Source organism: Silene latifolia, chromosome 9 (genome assembly GCF_048544455.1).
Source record: "Silene latifolia isolate original U9 population chromosome 9, ASM4854445v1, whole genome shotgun sequence".
Classification (NCBI taxonomy): Eukaryota; Viridiplantae; Streptophyta; class Magnoliopsida; order Caryophyllales; family Caryophyllaceae; genus Silene; species Silene latifolia.
Genome location: NC_133534.1, coordinates 112110860 through 112132117, shown reverse-complemented (window position 1 = coordinate 112132117; position 21258 = coordinate 112110860). Strand labels below are relative to the sequence as shown.

General features: G+C 39.1%; 1 non-coding gene across 1 annotated transcript; it reads right to left on the bottom strand.

The window, feature by feature from the left end:
• Window positions 1-10478: 10478 nt before the first annotated feature.
• Window positions 10479-10585, bottom strand: LOC141602933 (small nucleolar RNA R71). Its single transcript, XR_012524836.1, has one exon. It is a non-coding gene; the product is annotated as a small nucleolar RNA R71 (small nucleolar RNA).
• Between the last annotated feature and the right edge of the window lie 10673 nt (window positions 10586-21258).

The following is a 21258-nucleotide window of genomic DNA, read 5'->3' as shown; positions in this document are numbered from 1 at the left end:
ACAAACAAACAAATATATACAATTCTACACTACAAAGGAAAGAACATGTTTTGAATTTTTAAAATTTTCAAATATTTATCATTTTTGAAATAAGTGTAGATGTTAGAATTCCCCATCCCCACACTTAGAATGGACATTGTCCTCAATGGACAAAACAATAGGGAATTATGCAAATGAATGATATGATTTGATGCATGATTCTTCACTAAATGCACTATATGTGAAATATTTACATATGATGAGTATATACAAGTGATGCAAACTAAACTAAGCTATATAATGCATGCTTTATATTGTTCGGAAAGCTAATTTAAATTAACTCGGGTTGCTTATGAATGAACTTCCCCAAACCGAATAAAACACTATCTGAAGTTTATTCACAAGCAAGCAAATGCGATGCTGTGGACATGGCCCACCTACGCGCCAAGCCAAACTGTTGGACGCATAGCGGTCTTTTTGAAAGCCACGCTGGTGCGGCGTAAAAAATGCTTTTGACCGGATCGTTTTAGATCGGTCGGTTTTGTCTCGGCAAGGGTCTCGAAACGATGCAAGAGATGTTCGGAGTCGCCACCAAGCATTTGTGGGATGCTTGGAACCCGTTCGAATCCACTTTATACCTAGGTCAACTAAGGAAAAAAGCGGTGTTTGACATAGGTACTAAAGATAAGGAATCGTCCCTCTTTAGCATCCTATCTCTAGAATGACTCTCATACGCCATTGATAAGGTCGTCCACTATCCAAAGTTTCTGAGTAAAAGGTGAAGGTACGTATTGGGAAGCCCTTTAATCAGACACCCAATCCCGCCCGCGGTAGCGCCCTCTACTGATCGATCTTGGTTGGTTAAATGCAAAAGTTGATAAAACGAGTAAATGCATGTATGTGCATCCTCAAGTTTGAACCTAACATGTGAGCTTTCTATGTCGGTTGTTTAATCCATGTATCAAGTATTTGATGTCAAGTTGGATTTAATGTTGATTTGCATGCAAGTCGGAAATTAAACATCCATTTACCGAGTTAGGTTTATGATGCATAATGTGATCCATTTGTCTTAGTAAGGCATTTTGCAAATATGATGTAAAATGGGCAGATTTGTCATCTGATCCGTCCTATATCCGGGCTAACCGAAGTTGAGATTATCCTAGACAAGTGCTGGAAGGAAACAGGGTCTGCATCAGGCAACCCATATAGGCGCGACCATCCGGCGATGCAAACAGGCCTGTCCTGATTTGGAAATTGGAAAATGGGGGGCCTGTTTAGGCGCGGGTCAACAGACGATGGAAGGGCGTCTTCTGACCATTAAAAGGGTTTGTAAAATGGTTTGAAAAGAGGGTATTTGAACCCGTCTTGATTTGAAAAGGTCGTTTAGACCGCTTTTGTGTTGATGTGAAGAACGAGACTTGAATAATCGTCATTGTTTTGACAATATTCGATGTCAGATTCGGTTTTGCAAGTTTGACATGAATAGTTTTGAAAATGATTATGAACAAATGTTTTAAGTTCATTTGTGTGTAATAAGTCAATGTTTATCATCGTACTCGGGTTAAAATCCGACATGGTATATAGAACCAAGGATGATTTTATATTTATGACTAATACATTTGTTTTGAAAATGTAAAGAAATGAAATAAAAGGTTTTAAAATACCTTTTAAAATGTAATTAACCAAATATTATCACCGAAACACGGATTAAACCATCATGGTATTAGGAACCAAGGGTGAAAAATATTTCATTGTTAAAAGTTTGTCATAAAAAAATGATTTGAAATATTTGAAATTGTAAAAACCGATTACAAATATGAAATGAAAACAAAAGGGGAAGAAGAGACCAAACACGGTTGGATTAAGGCCTGAGAGGGGCTTTTAGGTGCGAGCCATGCTGCTATACAAGCAGCCCCTGTCTCGGCTAAAAATCCGGTTTTGGCTCATTTATCCCATATTTGGACCATGTTATGCATGTTTTAGCATGTTATAGACATGAAACAAAAAAAAACATGATAGATGAGGATTTTTACACCCTCATACTTACATGCTAGGTTTGAGAGGAGAAATCGACGAAAGTGTATTAACTTGTTTGGTCGGAAAACTCGATTTGAAAACCGTTTTAGCAATGTAAAAGAGTGTTTTAAGTTTAGTGATGGTGGAGTTGGTCGAGATGGTCGGTCAAGTGATTTAATACATGATGCCGGTACCAAACAATGTGTAAGGCTTGTGTTTTCGATCGGTAGGTCAGAAACACTTGTCGCTTCGTGACTTGAGAAGTCGAGTCTAGAATTTTAAGGGAGAAGTGAGGGGGCGGACACTCGCGTAAGGTGTTATGGTGTGTGAAGGTGGGTATTTATAGAGAAATGGGTGGTTGTGTGCGTTTTCAGCGACGTGGCCGCATGGGCTGCTCGAAGAGGCGCGAGACAATTCGCGGGTCTTTGAGGTGTCTTGTCACTATCACGCAATTGTAATCATAATTTGTTCTATCCTATGTTTTGGATGAACTTGATTTGTACTTGACCATGAGGTATTCCGGGAAATACTTAACATGGAAGTTTTGAAAGGTTTGTTTTTTGTGTTTGACTCGATTTGACTCGTTGTTGGGTCGGGATTTGAATTTTTGAGTTGGTTTTTGATCTGGTGTCGGTTTTGACTCTAATTAGTGTCATTGTGACCCCGTCACCATGCATTAAACACTCCAGGTACTTTGAAAAGTTTTAAAATGTTTTATTTTCGAAATCGTTTTAAGTTTTCCGACGTATAGTTGTACAAAAATTGTCGATCAAACGCTGCGATTCCTAAGCATGTTGTAGTCCGATAATTATCGGGTGTTTATTGGAGACTCGACATATACTGGGTATCTACAGAGCCCCCACTTTGACTAAGGCTTGGACAGGGTGAAAGTAAAAGTATAGCCCCCAGGTCAATCGAAGATTACAACCTGGAGACCGAAGCGACGTCGAGGCAGCTCGAAAGGATTCGGGCCAAGGACCTGCCATCAGGAAGGGCGACGCCAAGGCGACTCAGGGGTACGAGTCAAGAACCTATCATCGGGAAAAGTTTAGAGTCTGTCGACTATTCGTGCTGGTCGTTTAAAGTCCGTTAGACTACGTACAAAGGCTCGTCAGCAACAAGAAGGAGTCATACCTGAGGCATCTTTGGGATATGTCCTTGAGTCGTTTCTTGTTTGCGGATAAAGGCTCACTAGCCGTGTTGTGGATATGAAGGGGTTCGCCAGCCGCGTTGTGGATATGAAGGGGCTCGCCAGTCGCGTTACGGATATGAAGGGGCTCGCTAGCCGCGTTGCGTACATGAAGGGGCTTGCCAGCCGCGTTGCGTACATGAAGGGGCTTGCCAGCCGCATTGCGGATATAAAGGGGCTTGCCAGCCGCGTTATGGACATGAAGGGGCTCGCCAGCCGCATTGCAGATATGAAGGGGCTTACCAGCTGCGTTGCGGACATGAAGGGGCTTGCCAACCGCGTTGCGGATATGAAGGGGATCGCCAGCCGCGTTGCAGATATGAAGGGGCTCGCCTGCCGCCTTTATTGTGTTGCGTTTTGAGGCTCGCCAGCCATGTTGATTGTCGATTGATCGATTGTGGGAAATAACCGCGTTGGACGGGCCTACTTCGAGAAGTTGCTTGAGTTAGCGGGCTCCGCGAGGGGGGCCTCCGATATCCTGTTGGGGAATTTCGGTGTTTATATTGAATGTTGGTGGTGCCGGAAAGGGATAGGCTCGTGAGCTTGGCTCCCGTGGTCGGCGGTAATTTTGAATCTCGAAGAGAGATTGCGGTTTTCATCGCCGTTTATTTTGTAGAAAAAGGACAGATGTGTATTCTGTCGTCTGATGTATGTTAGGGGAGGACGATTTTAATTTCGTCCTCTCACGATTTGAGATTGGTGAAGGGTAGGGAATTTCACTATCTCTTTTGAAGGTTCGATGGTTTTTAATGCCGCTTGTTGAAATTTGTGAGTGTTGTTGAAAATTTTGTGAGAATAGTGAATTTGAACTCCGCAATTGATTCTGTTTTTTTTTTTTAAAATATGGCGGCTCTTAATGCCGTCGTTCGAAATTTATGAAAATAGCGGATTTGAATTTCGCTATTTGTTTTTGGTTTGAAGAAGGTGACGGTTTTTAATGTCGTCGTTTGACTTGAGAAAATAGCGGATTTAAATTTTGCTATTTTGTTCTTTTGAAAAAGATGACGGTTTTTAATGCCGTCGTTGAAATTGAGAAAATAACGAATTTGAATTTCACTATTTGTTTTTGTAAAATGACGGTTTTTAATGCCGCCGTTGAGATTTTTGTGAAAATAGCGAATTTGAATTCCACTATGACGGTTTTTAAATACCGTCGTTGAAATTTGTGAAAATAGCGATTTTGAATTTCATTATTTGTTTTTTAAAAATGACGATTTTTAATGCCGTCGTTGAATATTTGAAGTTTGTGTGGGAAATTGGGTCAAAGCCCAAAATTTCGCTGAATGAAGGATGGAATGCCTAATTGAGGCGCGAGTACATCTGCAAAGGAATGGAGCTTCCCTGTTTTTCGTAAAAAGACGCGAGAATCAGGACGATCCCATTTCACTTCGTCTTCTTCGACAAACCTCTCAAAAACCCGATAAATCGCCATTATGGATCTCGTCCTTTGCTTGTCTTTGTGCCCTTATCATCATGTCATCTCAAGGTATGTAAATCCTCTTGATTCCATTTGAATTTGTTTGTTTTTTTGTTGATTAAATTAGGGGAAACCCTAACCTTTCGAAAATCGATTTGGGCGTTTTTTATTAGCGCATTTTCGAGTGAAATTGATGATTGCATTAGGTTAGAAACCTATTTAGGAGTATAGGGGTGCTCTTAGTTTGCATTTTGGTCCCCGTTCCTGCTCCCTATGCTCGAAAAACGTGAATGAGATGATGAAACCGTCTTATTTCACACTGCCAAGTTTTATTGCTTGAGTTGTGTGCCCCACTAGGTTGTATTGTAGTCGGGGAAGACCGTGTTTGCCATATTGAACCTTCGTTGGGTGTTGTGGGCAAAATTTTGAGTTTTTGCCTTTTGCGACGGTCTTATGTCTGTCGAAATGAGCTTCTGTTTGAGCTCAGATTGAGCCAGTTTGTTTTGAAATGGACCTTAACGATAGTTTAGGTCATTTTGGGACATAATTAAATTACGTCGTTTTGTGGTGGTCGTATTTCGAAATTTTTTGACCTGTTTGTGGCCGAATTGGCGTAAAATTGCCTTTTTGAGCTCTGAAAAATACCCAATTGCGTCGGAAATTTTTGTTGTTGTTTTGCTGGCCTTGTGTGGGCCTTGAGGTGTTGGGTGGTTTTTGAAAATTTTGTTGTTATTTTGACTCGTCTTTTGCTTGAAAAGAGAGGCGAGTCGTTTTTGTGCGTTTTTGTGAAATGTTTTGTCTTTTTTTGTTGGTTAGGTTTCGGGCGGGTTTGCCCTGGTTTTTGTTTTGCATTTGCATGTTTTTTTTTTTAGATTTGTCCATTTTGTGACGTCGTAATGCCGATATTTCGGCTGACATTTTTGGTTTTGTCCTGGTTGCAGGGAGTGTTCTTGGTCCACTGGGTCTGTTGCTGAGACCCTAGAGGAGGAGGATAATCCTGGAGGAGGAGAGACAACGTTTGTCTTGTCCTTGTCGAGTTGTGTTTCTCCCTGGCGGCCTTTGTCTAGCCTTTGATTGAGTATCGATCATTGGCCATTGTCTGCAGAGGTTCGGACATGATGATTGGGGGTCAAGACGGATGCATTGTTCTACGTTGCCGTCTTCGATCGTCGTTGAGTTCTGATGATTGGGGTTCAACATCGGGGTGGCGCCCTATGTCGTGGCTCCTTTTTATCGCCGAATTCTGACGATTGGGGGTCAACGTCGGGATGATGCACCGAGTCACAATTCCTAATTGTCATGTCGTCCGAAATCTGCCAGTCATTGTTTCCCTTTTTGTTACGGAGTAGGAAGGAGGTATTACCGTCATGGTAACCACCTCTGCTTCCGCGGTTACTCCTTTGTTTTCCGTGTTGCTCCTTTTATTTTCCGATCGGAAGGATAGGGAGTGCTTAGTTCGGTAGGTGGCAGATAGCCCTCAGTTCGTTGTTTTTAGGCCAGTGTCTGTATGATAAATACTTGTACCGGATCTCGTTTGTATGGTCAGTCGTTTGTATCAAACGTGTGTCGATGTATTTTGCATGAGGCGGTTTGTATATATGTGTTTTTGGATTGTGGTTCATTTGTGATTGTCTTTTTTGTGTTGTGTCTCGGAGAAGCACCGCCAGCTGCTAGTTCCCATTTGCTTTGCATTAGTTCCTGCATCGTTAGTGTAGAACGCAGGCAACAGCTTGCACGTATGCACAAACGTAAGCACGTAAAAGCATTAATAACCACGATGGCTCGAAGTTAGAGTTGTATTTTAAATTGACATTTTGAAAACTCCGCGACAGGTTGTCACGTTTGGATTTGTCAAAAAAGAAATTGATTTTGAAATTTCGAGCAATTAATTCGTGTTTGAATTAAATTGCACCGGATTTTGCTAGAATTGATTTGTAACTCGAAAAAAAACTAAAACTTGAACCTTCACGGGTGAATTTTTAAAAAAGATTTTTGCGAGTGTATTTGATTTGATTTTTTGTGAGATCAAGACTCAGATTTGCAAGAGCTTTAATTTTTGAAGAAAATTGACGTCGTGTTATCAATTTTCGATTTTGTGGAAAATGCGAAAAAGCAAAAACATTTTCGACTGACATGGAAACAATCCGTCGTGGATCGGGGCGACTAGCCCTTCATCCCTAAAAAAAGAAGAGAAAAACCCGTATGCTTAAAGCAGCATCATGGAAACCGTGTCAGATTTCGTAAAACGCGAAAACAAGGAAATGTGAGTGTGAGAAAACACAAAAATTCCTGGATAGGCCCGAAGAGGCGCGAGTCCTATGGCGGGAGGTTTTAGGTGTCATGAAGAAATACAACTTGAAAGGGACGAATCAAGGTGCGAATCCTGAGAACCAGCCCAAAGAGGCGCGAGGCCACGGGCGATGGAAGGGAGCTTCCCTTTTTTTTTTCGGAAAAAAGCGCTGATTGTTTTGTATAAATAGGGATGTTTGTGCTTCATTGTTTCATCATCCGAAACACGAAAAACATCTCCACAAAAACCTTTCTTCTTCCACAAAATTATTCATGGATGCTTTCGAAAATAGGTTGCGACATTGGTGTCGGGATTTGTCACCTCCCGAGAAGTATCAACTCATTGTAATGGGAGTTGGTCAATTGTTAGTACTTCATCAAGTCAATGTGCACTCCTCGTTCCTTGAAGCATGCTCTCAGTTTTGGGATTCGAAACATCATGTTTTCGTTTTCCCGAAAGGTGAATTTTGTCCTCTTGCCGAAGAAGTAGGCGCCATTGGTGGATGGCCGAGTTGTACTTCGGTGCTTCCCCCGACTCGGTTGTGTTACAAAGAGAAGTTTAGTTCAATGTTGGGCTTGTCAACAAGTCAAGTCAACTTTCTCCTTGCTCCTCATGGTGTGGATATGTTGGCTCTTATCAACATTTCCTCAAACCGGTTGGATGTCAATGTTTCGGAGGTGGCTAGGAGAAGGGCTCTTGCCTTTTGCCTAGTGCATGCATACCTCCTTGTCAATGCCTTGAAGAAGGAGGGGTCCAAATGTTATGGTAGTATGACCCTTATGCATGTGGTTGAACAAATGGAGCATGGTAGGGATCCATCATGGTTGGTGCTTGGCGAGATCATTCAAGCTTTGGACAAGAAGGGCTCTTGTGGAGAAGCTCCTTCGTTCGGATCTCCAAGGATCCTCCAAGTGTGGCTATTGGAGAGGCTAAGGTATGTAGAGCCTCCGGCCGATTCTTCTTCTTACTCCTTCCGTCACCTTACTATGAGGAAGAAATTGTACTCGGATAGTTTTGCATCCACCGAGGCCTATTGGACCTCGAGATTGGTTGAGGAGGGTGGTCCTTATATCCGTTGGATGGTGCCATGGTGGCACTTGAGGTCCTTCACGGGGTTGCCCGCTGATGTGACCATAATTGGCGCATATTTAGCCCCCGAATTAGCCTTGTTTCCATGCTTTTTAGTGCTTATTTGGGTCATTTCTTATCTTTAGTTCTTTGTTTTGCATATTCTTTGAGATTTTGATCCCTTGGTAGGAAAGGAGTAAGAATCTTGCATTTTCATGGCAAAACAAGACTAAATTGATCGAATTCAATGACCAAGCATCAAGGAGAGACAAGATTAGAAGGCCTTTGTACATATTATAGTAGAAGAGCAATGTTGAGAAAAGATCCTTGAGTCCCCAAGGAAATCCCCAAGGAATTCATGAAGAAAAGGGAAGAAAAGAAGAAGATTTGTTGCTGACTGACAATCCGAGCGGATTGTCACCAATCCGTCCGTCCCGCAGAAGACAATCCGAGCGGCTTTGCGAGAATCCGCTCGGATTCCCCTCCACAATCCGCCCGGATTCCCCTGAATCCGCTCGGATTCCAACGCTAGAATCCGCCCGTCCCGACCCTATTCCGCCCGGATTCTAGCACAAAGACGGATTGTCTTCTTCAAGCTACGAAGAAAGAAGCCCTTCTCTCAGAAAATACCGGCTCCTCCTTTCTCAACTTAAAAAGTGTAATTACTAGTTTAGCTCTTAGTTAACCCTAATGCATCCTCCCTAATTTCCACTATAAATACCCCATTAGTCTAATTAGAGGAGCATGTTCTTCTTATCAATAATTAGTGTAGTTAATATCAATCAAATCTCTCTTTAATATTGTAATCAAGTATTAATCAAGTTTTAATCCAAGTTTTAGTTCTTTAATCTCTCTTTTGTTCATCCTTTATTTTGGGTAATTGAAGATTATTTGGGTTATTGTTGGGAGATTGACAACCTCTCAATCAAGCATTCAAGTACTTCTTTTATCTTTGCTTTATTATTTGAATCATTAGTAGGTATAATCTCTTAATCCCTTTTTAATTATTGTTAATTACTTTCATTTATTCATCATGTTTCATATTGTTGGTATGATTGACAACCTTGCTAGCATGATCAACATGATAATGAGTGAGTAGTCTCTTAGCTAGGGTTAATGGGTGATTAGGGGAAACCAACATGGGGAATGATTCATGCTTAAATTAATATGCTTTCATGTTTTATTTGCTTGCTTGTTTTGATCTCAACTCATGCACATGTTATATTTGATGAAATGCTAAGGCTATGAATCCTTGCATTTACTATCATCTTCTATCTTTTCAATGAGACTTGTAAGATATAACCCAACTCGAGTCTCATTAGACCATGCATGTTGTTGAGTAGGGAAGATTAAGTCGACTTGTAGGTGTTGTACAATCTAATCGATTCGGCTCCGGGACCCAAACTTTCCTAGGATTGTAAGATATAACCCAACTCAATCTATCACAACAATAATTGCTTGCTTATAATTTGAGAACATGTTTGTATGATCATATCCCATGATTCCCCTATGATCCCATGACACCCTAGTGCCTTTAATCAATTGTTTACACCCCTTTAATTCATCTTGCTTGTTTATTTTCATTGCTATTTTAGTTTAGTAACCTTCTACATCAACCCAATTTGTGACACCCCTTAGACACCACTAGTTACAATAGAAATCTCATTTCAACTCCCGTCCCTTGGGATCCGACCTTTACTTGCCTCTTTACTAATTGTAGAGTTGTTTGTGGAGCTATAAATTATGTTTTGATTCGACCGTGACCAACGGACACATCTTAATTTGTGAACACATAGCGGGATCGCATAAAAAATGGCGCCATTGCCGGGGACGGTGTTTGTTTGATTTAGATTTCTTTTTATTGTTATTAGTTGTGTCTTTCTTCGCCTTGAGGAATTAAAACTCCTCAAGGTTTGTTCTAATTGTTTTCGAGTTGTTTGATATTTTGCATGTCTAGAAGGTTACAAGGTGATTTGTTACCTTTTGACCGTGAAATCGAAAGAACCTTGACGAACAATAGGAGAGTTGTTAGGAGGAATTTACGAGGTATTAGTGAAGTTGTCCAACCCACTAGTGATTTTGTCAATCCTTTCGCAATAGAAGGAGAAGAAAACCCATTACACAATACCCCACAAAATCCACCTACAATGCCAAAATTCTCGTCACACTCCGTACCCACCGAGGAGAATCTACCAAATGGTACTCCTACACCGCAACATCTCACCGGAAATTTTATTGCCAAGTCCGCCTTCATCCAATTAGTTGAGAGGAGCCAATTCGGGGGGATGCCTAGTGAGGACCCTCATTCTCATATGGAAACCTTTTGCGATAATTGTGATGCTATCTCTCAAACGGGCGTGACTCAAGACCAAATTAGATGGGTCTTATTTCCTTTTTCCTTAATCGGCACCGCGAAGCAATGGTTGAAGGGCCTTGATAAGGCCACCCATGGAATAGATTCTTGGAAGAAGTTGGCTCTAGCTTTCTACAAAAAATTCTACCCACCGGAAAAGACTAACATGCTAAGAGCTCAAATTACGGGTTTTAAGCAAAGGGATGAAGAGTCTTTGTATGAAGCTTGGGAGCGGTTCAAGGGAATTTGTCGCTCATGTCCTCACCATGGACTTAGCGAATGGTTTTTGGTGCAACAATTTTGGAATGGTTTATATGCAGATTCTAGGAACATTCTCAATATGGGATCAAATGGAATGTTCACCGAAGTTGATGACAATCAAACATGGAACAAGATTGAGGAAATGGCGGTCCATAACTCACAATATAGTAGACCTCGCAAGGCTACTAGAGGAGGAAAGCATGAAGTGGACTCCGTTACTCAATTGGGTGCTCAACTTAGTGCTCACATTGACACAATCAACTTGAAGTTTGAACAAGTTATGGCTAGACTTGAGGAAAACTCAAAATCAGCAAAGCATCATGTTAATGCCATGACGGCATCCTCATCAATCCCAAGTGGGATATGTGAGAATTGTGGAACTTTGGGACATGACCAAGGTGAATGTAGGGGAACAAATGAATAAGTGAATGCTTTCCAAGCATACAAGAGTGGTACCCCTTATTCCAACTTTTACAATGAAAACACCAAATTCCATCCAAATCTCTCGTACAAAAGCCAAAATGTTCAAAACCCTCAAACAACATACACTCCACCACCCATGAGAAACCAAAATCAAAGACCCTTTTACAATCAAAACAAAGGTTACCAAAATCAAAATCCATACAATCACCAAAATGACCAAGGCTTTGATGTCCAAAAAGCGGTCCTCCAAATGCAAAAGAATCAACAAGAATTTTTCACTCAAATGCAAAAAGATAGCCAAGCAAAGGAAACCACCATCAACAACATTCTAGCTCACACCAAGATGTTGGAAACACAATTGACTCAACTAGCATCTTCAAGCTCACAAAGACAAAAGGGGCAATTACCACCTCAAAGTAATCCCCCTAGACATGAAACGGTTAGTGCCATTCATTTGAGAAGTGGTACAAGGTATGAAGCACCGAAGAAGCAAGTTGAGGATGAAGTTGTGGAAGCTAGTGAAAAGGAAGAAATTGTGAAAAACTCCAAATATGGAGAATCATCAAAAGAAGAAAGTTCAAAGAAAAATGAAGACAAGGCCAAGGAGAAGGAGCCCATTGTGATTAGACTTCCTTTTCCAAGTCGTCAAGCCAAGCCCAAATTTGATGATCAACTTGGAAAGTTCATGGAAATTGTGAAGAATTTAGAAGTCTCAATTCCTTTCACGGAATTAATCAATCACGTTCCGGCCTATGCGAAATACATGAAAAATATCCTCACAAAGAAGAAGTCGATCCGGAAGCTTGAGACTATCGCCTTCACTAAGGTGAGTAGTGCAATACTTCAAGGGAGTTCACCTCCAAAGTTAAAGGATCTGGGAAGCTTCTCAATACCGTGTACCATTGGCGACACGACGATCAACAAAGCCTTATGTGATCTAGGGGCTAGTGTGAGTGTCATGCCGTACTCGGTAAGTAAAAGGTTGGGGATGGGAGAGCTTAAATGCACCAACATCACACTCCAAATGGCCGATAGATCGACGAAGACACCGTTAGGGATATGGGAAGATGTCCCCGTGCGAATTGGGAAGTTTTTCATCCCGGTGGACTTTGTCATTGTTGATATGGAGGAGGATTCCAACATTCCAATCATCCTAGGAAGACCTTTCCTACACACCGCCGGTGCGGTAATTGATGTAAAACATGGTGAGCTCACTCTAGAAGTGGGAGATGAAAGCATAACCTTTAATCTTGACAAGACTATGAGAGCTCCTCGTTTGCATGAACCATGTTTTATGATTGATCATTATAGCCGAAAGGATGAAAGGAAGAAATCGGAACTCCAATGGAAGAAGAAAATTGAAGACGCTCCATTCAAAGAGCAAGTGAATTGTGACAAGGAGAGCTTGCAAAGCTCATCAAAATCAACCAAGGAAGAAGAGGATGGCCTCATTGGCCAAGAGAAGAAATTGGGAGAGTTGTCTCCATCTAAGCAAGAGATTTTCAATGATCAACTCAATGAAGTTTGTGGTCTTTGGGACGACGAATTTGAAGGGATTTTTAATCCCTACATTGGACATGCCATCGATCATGATCAACAACATGGGCCACGGTCTATTAAGAACCTCTACCATGATAATGAACAAGCTTTTGATTACTTCTTCAAGGTGTTGAGCAACATCAACAACACCTTGGACATGCCCCCTTGACATCTCATCAAGAATGAGAGTTTGGTGGAGTCCTCCCTAAACCACCACTTGTAAATATTTCTAACTCCCTAACTTACATTTCAATTCTTGTATTGCATTTTTGTCATCTTTGGATTTTTATTTACTTTGATCAAAATAATTGTCATGTTTGAGAGAAAGTGAGGGAGGGAGTAACGATTTCAATTGATGTGTAGTGCTTTTAACTTAGTGTGGGGATGGCAATTGCCTAGGCTATCCATGCCTTAGTAGTGCCCCCACAATGATGAACACAAGACTTGAAGAAAGAATGGAAGAACGGTATGGGAAATGCAATGTGCACGGATGGAACTGAATCCGTGTACACAGGGGAAGAATCCGAGCGGATTCCAGAGAATCCGCCCGTCTTGTAGAATCTGAGCGTATTGCAGAAAAGACGCCCGTCCTGAACTGAGCTGAATTTTGAAAAATTCTTGACTGTGACTGAATCCGGGCGTCCTGTGAAGAATCCGCCCGTCTTGAAGAATACGTCCGTCTTGTAAGTAAGACGCCCGTCTTTGCAGCTGAGGAAAACAAGCAAAATTTTCTGGACTGAAATCCGTCCGTCTTTAAGCAAATCCGCCCGTCCCGTGTTCAGCAAATCCGAGCGGATTGTCACAAATCCGCCCGTCTTTAGGCGAGTTTTGCAAAGTTCAGAAAGAGCAGAATCCGGACGGATTGGGCAGAATCCGCACGGATTGCCCCTGCAGATTCGAAAATTTCGGTCTCTTTAAAACCCCTCCCACCTTCCTTCCTTCATTCATTCATTCATTCATAAACACTACCCACAACATCAAAACCCTCATCCTCTCCATCACAAAAACAAAAACCCTCAACAACATTCACCAAAATCAAATCAAACCATCCTTCCAACAACAATTCAATCACTCCTTCCTCAACAAAAATCAAAACCAAGAACAAAATCTTCAACCTTTGAGTCAATTTTGATTTCATAAAGGCAAAGCCTTTCACCTTCAAATCGATTTGGGCATACTACAAATTGAAGATTTTTCATTCTTTTCTTTGTTAGTTCATCAATGGCAAGGACTAAGGGAGCAACAAAGGCAACAAAGGCACCAAAGGCTAAGGCACTCTCACAAAGGCAAAAGGCTCTTCAAACAAAGAAAGCATTGGCTATGGTGGTAGCAACACCAAACTTGGAAGTGCAACAACAACAACAACCTTCTATGGGAGCAACAACACCTTCTGCTCCGGTAATTGATCAACTTTTGCATTATCCGGAGGTAACTTTTATTTCTGATACCCATAGAAATACCTTTGTCAAGTTTGCTATGAAGTCATTACAATCCACCAAATTCATATGTGAAGATACCTTACAAAAATTGGGTGTTCTTGAACAAACAAAAGCCTTTTTCAATGCCATGGGGTTGAAGAAATTGTTTGAAACAAGGGAATTGAGATACCCCTCCCTTACCTTGGAATTTTTAAGTTCTTTGAAAGTCACCAAAGTTGAGAATAGGGAGAATATCGAGTTTCGTCTAGCTAATGTTAGTAGACGCATTACCTTTAGGGAATTGGGTGAAATTTTGGGTCTTAGTGATGAACCGAGTTATTTTAAGAGTTATGGAAAGTATGACCCCGAACCTCTTTGGGAGGCAATCTCTGGGAAGAAATTTGAGGATTTTCATGCGAGTCGTGCTCTTTTGGTCCACCATCCGGGCATAAGAGTATGGCACAAGGTCGTGGGTAACACCATAATTGCTAGGAAAGATACCAACCATTTCACAAGACTTGATTTTATTCTCCTTGAATCGGCTTTGAATATCGGAAGAGTTCACACCAAGCCTTACAATTCTTTGAGGCTCTTGGTAGATAGATGGCTCAATATTTATTGTGGGAAGAAGGGCACGACCGTTATTGTCAATGGCGGCCTAGTTACACTCCTAGCCAAGCACTTTGATCCTAACTTCAATAAGGATAACAAGTACAAAGCAAAGGAGGGTGGCCATCTTGTTGATATGCATACTATGATTCACAAGTTCAAGTGGGTTGCCCATAACCCCTTTGACACTAAGTATGGATGGCTAACTAGTGAAGCTAGATCGTTCACCTTGCCTTCGAAAATTTGCCGTCTAAGCGTCCACCGGACCAATTATCTACTTCCCCTTTCCAAAGAAGCCGAGTATATCATTCAACAACAAAAGGGTGATCTTGAAATGCCCTCCTCTTCCATTGTCATACCACCTTACCCCTTTAAGTATGAAGAGTTCAAGCCGGAAGGAGTTGAAGTTGGGAAAGACTATGTGACTCTTCTCATGCAAGCAATGCACAAGCAAGCCTATGAAGATCGGAAAAATGCCTACTTGGCTCAATATCCACCCCTCCTACATTTAGCTAGGCAATGACTACTTGATCCATCTTGTCTTTTGCCTAGTTGGGCGGATAGAGAAGTCTTATTTCCGGGTGCATCGAGGGTCGTTATGGGTGACAATGAGGTTGTTGGAAATGATGAAGAAGTTGATGATAATATTGAGGAAGAAGCAAGTGAAGAAGAAAAGGATGGTGAAGATGATGATGATGAAGATGAGGAAGAAAGTGAAGAAGCAAATGACAAGGAAAGTGGCAATGTGACCACTTCTCATGAGGGAAGTGATGATGATAGCATGATGGAAGATTAGCAAGCCTTGGAGACTCCTACACTCTCATGGTTTGTCTATTTCTCTCTTTGTATTTTATTTAATTTTGATCATTGTTGGAGTAGTCCTAGCCCCATTAGAGGACTCACACCTCGGTACCATTGAGGTGTTCTCATTCTATTGTTCCCGTTTTCAAAATCCAAAATGAAAAATTAGTTTCATGCATAGCATAGTGTGTGCATGAACTATACCCATCCTTGGACATTAGCAATAGTGTCTCACTCGGTTTGGGGAAGTTAATGCATACGCAACGGGAGGTAATCTAAATTATCCTCTCCGTCATAACAAAAACCATGCATCATGTAGTGTAGCTTAGTATAGATTGCATTTAGTATAGAAATCATGCATCATCTTTGCATAATTTCCATCATTTTGGCCATTGAGGACAATGCCCATATTAGTGTGGAGATGGGAATTCTAACATTTAACTCTTATTCAAAAATCCAAAATATTGAAAAATTTCAAAAATCATAAAAATTTGAAAATTGAAAACCCAAAAACATGTTTATTTCCTTTTGTAGTCTTGTATATATTGTCTTGTATATATTGTGTTTGTTCATCCTTTTTCACATTGATTGACTACGCCACATCCGAGACATGAGGATATTGAAGACCGCATGGTATGATCTTTCCAATCTCCTTTTTCCTCTTTATGTTAATGACTATGTGGCTTTATTTTGATTGGTGCGGTATAAATAATGTGAATTTAGGACTTGTATTTAGATTATATGGCATATTAGTTGGTAGAATCACTTGCATTAGGATGTATATATGTTAGTTGCATCATGGCATGTAGTTGCATATTAGAAAATTTTGCGAAAACCGTCTACTTGGGAAGCTTGACTAGTGTATATAGGCCCTAGTAGATGCTTTTTATTCTTAAGACTTTGCTTGTTAGAATACTTGTAAAACACCCTAGGATGTGTTATGCTAGTATCCTTTGACCCATGGATTAAGGCCTAGTCAAGAGTACCTTGTGGTGTGATAACTCCTTGGCTACCGTTTATTCCAAGGTGACCCTTGAAACCATGCATACAACCATCATTCATCCATGTTCTACTATACATTTTTGTTATCAAAGGGAATGGGCACAAAAAGAAATCAATTTGAGTTCAATGAAATGAAAAGTGAAAGAAAGTTTGCAAAAAAAAAATGCATCAAATGAAAAGAGGAGCAAAAATAGAACTCATAAGCTTCAAATACAAGGCACCCTCGTTACTAATTGGGGTGACTTTGAAAATATTCAAAAGAAAATGCAAAAAGTTGTCAAGTGCTGAAAATGCCAAAAATCAAAAGAATTGGCAAAGAAAATGTTCTCAAATGTTATATGCCACAAGAAATTGGGGGGAAAACAAAAACAACAATGAAAGCAAACTCCCAAAATGAAACTCAAAATTCTATCGGTCCCTTTATCCATCATATCCATTTTTGTGCATGGTAGAGAGGGGACGACCCGTCTTCTTGTCTTGGCAAGAGGGGGAATTCCGCGATCCTCCAGTGTTTCTAACACCATAGGGAGTCTACTCTTGACAAAAGCATTTAACGATTGAGGTCAAAAGTACCCTAGCTTGACACAACTTGGAGGTGATTCATTGGTATCCTTCTAGGCTTAGTAGTTTGAAGAAATTGCATCTATGAAAGAGTGTGTAACCTTGAATTGCTTCCCTTGTAGATAATTTCCGCCACTTAGATGAGGAAAGTGGCTATTCTTTTGTAGATGCATCCATTATTTGATTTTGTGTGCTCTAATGTTTGGATGTGTCGCCATTTTGGCAAGACCCACCTTGCCTTGCAAGAAGGCATCCTACCTCATGGTTGTCTTGTTGTGAGTTGAAGGGGCGGAGTGAGACCCGCTAATTGTCTCATATCGGCTATATTATTAGGATAGGTTAGTATTGGTCCTAGTCTTTGTCACCTCTTTACTCGGGACGCGCAAAGGTTCGGTTTGGGGATATTTGATGTGACCATAATTGGCGCATATTTAGCCCCCAAATTAGCCTTGTTTCCATGCTTTTTAGTGTTTATTTGGGTCATTTCTTATCTTTAGTTCTTTGTTTTGCATATTCTTTGAGATTTTGATCCCTTGGTAGGAAAGGAGTAAGAATCTTGCATTTTCATGGCAAAACAAGACTAAATTGATCGAATTCAATGACCAAGCATCAAGGAGAGACAAGATTAGAAGGCCTTTGTACATATTATAGTAGAAGAGCAATGTTGAGAAAAGATCCTTGAGTCCCCAAGGAAATCCCCAAGGAAATCCCCAAGGAATTCATGAAGAAAAGGGAAGAAAAGAAGAAGATTTGTTGCTGACTGACAATCCGAGCGGATTGTCACCAATCCGTCCGTCCATGCAAAGAAGACAATCCGAGCGGCATTGCCGAAATCCGCTCGTATTCCCCTCCACAATCCGACCGGATTCCCCTGAATCCGCTCGGATTCCAACGCAGAATCCGCCCGTCCCGACCCTATTCCGCCCGGATTCTAGCACAAAGACGGATTGTCTTCTCCAAGCTACGAAGAAAGAAGCCCTTCTCTCAGAAAATACCGGCTCCTCCTTGCTCAACTTAAAAAGTGTAATTATTAGTTTAGCCCTTAGTTAACCCTAATGCTGTTGGGAAATGTGTCCTCAACAATAGTGCGATCACATGATTTAAATATCATTATTAAATCTCATTACAAGAATACGGAAGGGATGATACATAATATATATAGTCAATCGGTCCACACATATCGGTAATGATTGGTCAAGCTAGAGTTTGACATTACTTGTCGTGCGACGGTGGTGATCGATTGATCCCGAGGTCACACCTAAAGGACGATTCCCTTAATTGAAAAGGTTAATTAATTGTATACCGATTAATTAATTCCTTAAAATTGAACAAATTATTATAAAAGAGAGAATAATGACATCTTATTATAATGTGATTAAATGAGATTTCATTTAGTAATTTAAGAAGTTATATTACTAAAATTAATCAGTGTTTGCGAAACACGCGAGATGAGAATGATAAGTTAGTTATAATTACAAGATATTGTGAATTATACTAACTAGTAATTAAATGACCATTTTATGAGAAAGTAATTTTATATTACTAGTCAATTTGTTAAATATGATTTATTTAATTTATAAATGATATTTAATTTGTTAAATATGCATTTTAAATTAAAACAAGACATAAGACATGTCACATGTCACATGACATACAATTGTACAATTGACAAAAATAAAATGGACTCAATATTACAAGGAAAACCGTTTTATATGTAGTGAGTGGGTGTTGATGGTTTTTGTTATTTAAATAATAAAATAAACATCATGATAACACCTACTACTAGCTAGCTTTTCTTGTGAAGAACAAAAGCAAATTGGGAAGAAAATTTTGTCTACTCTATGCCCTCCCAACCGGTTTTCCATACACAACATTAGAGAGAAAATTTTCTCTAATTAATTCATTCTCACTTTTTATGAAAAACCTCCCTTCTCTCTCTTGTTCTTCACAAAACTCATTTTTGTGAATCTAATTTGTTTAAATCAAACACTAATAATACTAAAAGTAGTATATGAGTATTAGTAATAGATTTTAAGGTAAACCACAATATAAACATCTAGTACATGTTAGTTTGTTGGATTAAGGGATAGTTTTGGGTGCAACTAATTGGAGGGCTTCTAATTTGAAGTCAAGTATGTTCATCCATTAATGGAAAGCTCAAGAACTAACAAGAAGGAGATCTTGTTGGTGCCCAATATGACCAAAATTATTATGGTGAGAAAATGTTTTCTTATCTTCTTTTATTAAAGTTTGCATGCATAAAATCCACCTTTAATTTTATGACAAATTAATTTTACATATATGAGTATGTTAATATGTATATGAATTTACATTTCCTTCAATCGGTATCAAGAGCCACGGTTGTTTGCATGCAAATCGGTTAAAAGTTTTTCCGAGTTATAAGAATAACAAATAAAACTTGTAAAATTTGTGTTATTATGAGATATCACGAAATTAATTAATGCATGTTAATATTTCTGGTCCTAAAATGTTTTAGGATATTTTGGTTAATTTTTCGGATTTTTATTGTTCATAATTTACAATAATGGCATTTAAATGTGATTTTATGAGTAAAAATGTCATTTTTGGTCTAAAATTAGCTATACTTCGAATTTTCCATTGATTTTTGGATATGTTGTCACATATATTATTTTGAGATAACGTGTAAATTTTCATAATTTTTGGACTTGTTATGCTCGAAAAATGAATTTTTCATTATTAAATTCGGATTTAAGTGAAAAATAGGTTAATATGAGTTAAATTTCGAATCTGGTCATAGAAAATTAATATGTTGTCACATGCAATTTTACAAGATGTGTGTAAAATAATTGGCTATAAAGAAGTTTTTTAGCATGATTTATGAATTTTTGAAGAAAAATAGCATAAATAATGACATTATTAGTGGAAAATTAATAAAAACATAATCTATGACTTAGGAAAAACGTCTAATGTTGCATTTTATTATATTTTTCAGATCTAAAATTGAAAAGTTAATGAAAATAATTTTTCCATGTTTTTATGATTATTTTATTAAAAATCGATAAACCGCAACATTGTTTTTCCGGAAAAGTTTCGAAATTTTTAACCTAAAATTTTGAACATTATGAGTGTCATGGTATTTTTCCAGAATGTTCATGAGTTTAAATTTCAAATTTTGAATTTATTTGAAATTTTGTGATTTATTTGAAGTTTAATGGCTTATTTTTGTAATTTTCGGTCCATTTATGAACAATTTTATAAAATATGGGTTAATTATGGTCAAATTATTAGTGAAGACTAAATTTTGAGTCCTAAGAGGTTAGGGTAATTAACTTATGCATAAATATGAGTTTATGCATTTTTGTGATTATAAAATGTTGAAATCACGCAAATCCGTAAAAACCGAGTAATATACGATATTGGCTAATTAAAGGCGATTTAGCATAAAAATTGAGCATGTTCATACATATTATAATGCTGTATTTTTCTTTATGATTGTCATAATTTTAATTTATGTAATTTTGAATTATGTAATTTTACTTAGTATGGCCTTAGATTTAATTGGTATTTCCCGAAATGTATGGGAATATCGATTCGGTTGTAATTTTTAATGTGATCTCGTATCACCGTTTTGTAATTTAATAGATTTATTTTATTTTAGTTACAAATGTATAATAGGAAATTATGTAATTTATTATGTAATTTTATTCATTCCGGAGTTCCCAAAGACGGATTTCTTCAAGAATGGCGATACATAAAGACGGTGTTACCTCGAGATGCGTGCCACAAACGAAGTTCAAGGGACCAATGGAGTTGGTTTCCAAATTTGTAATAGTTAAATAGTTTTTCTATTCTAGGAAAGGCCATACTAGGTTTTATTTATTTTATGCCTTGCATTTTATTTTATGTCGCATGCATCGCTAAATCGCCATAACTAAAACATGCATCTTTTATCGAGTTTATCGACCGTGTCAATTAAAATTATCGTAGTTCACCGCTTTAGTTCACTTAAAACGTGATAGATAATAAATTGACATGACCTCTCGCTAAAACAATTAATTGAGACATAGCCTTACCAAATAGTAGAAACCATGAAAACCTATTTCGTGAGGGAGTGCACTCGGCCCTACCGGGGTACAAACCTTGTTACGTAGGGGAAGTGGGTGATAAATGTCAATCCACCGAATTCATGTTGATGAGGGTTTCATCGGCCATACCGTGCCCAAGTTGATGTGGATTTGGATCATGGACACATTTATTCGAAATTTGGATTGAGCTCAACGGAAGTATTCGCGACCGTAGTTGCATGTGTTCCGGGCTATAGATAAATATTAGAGTAATTTTTTATCGACC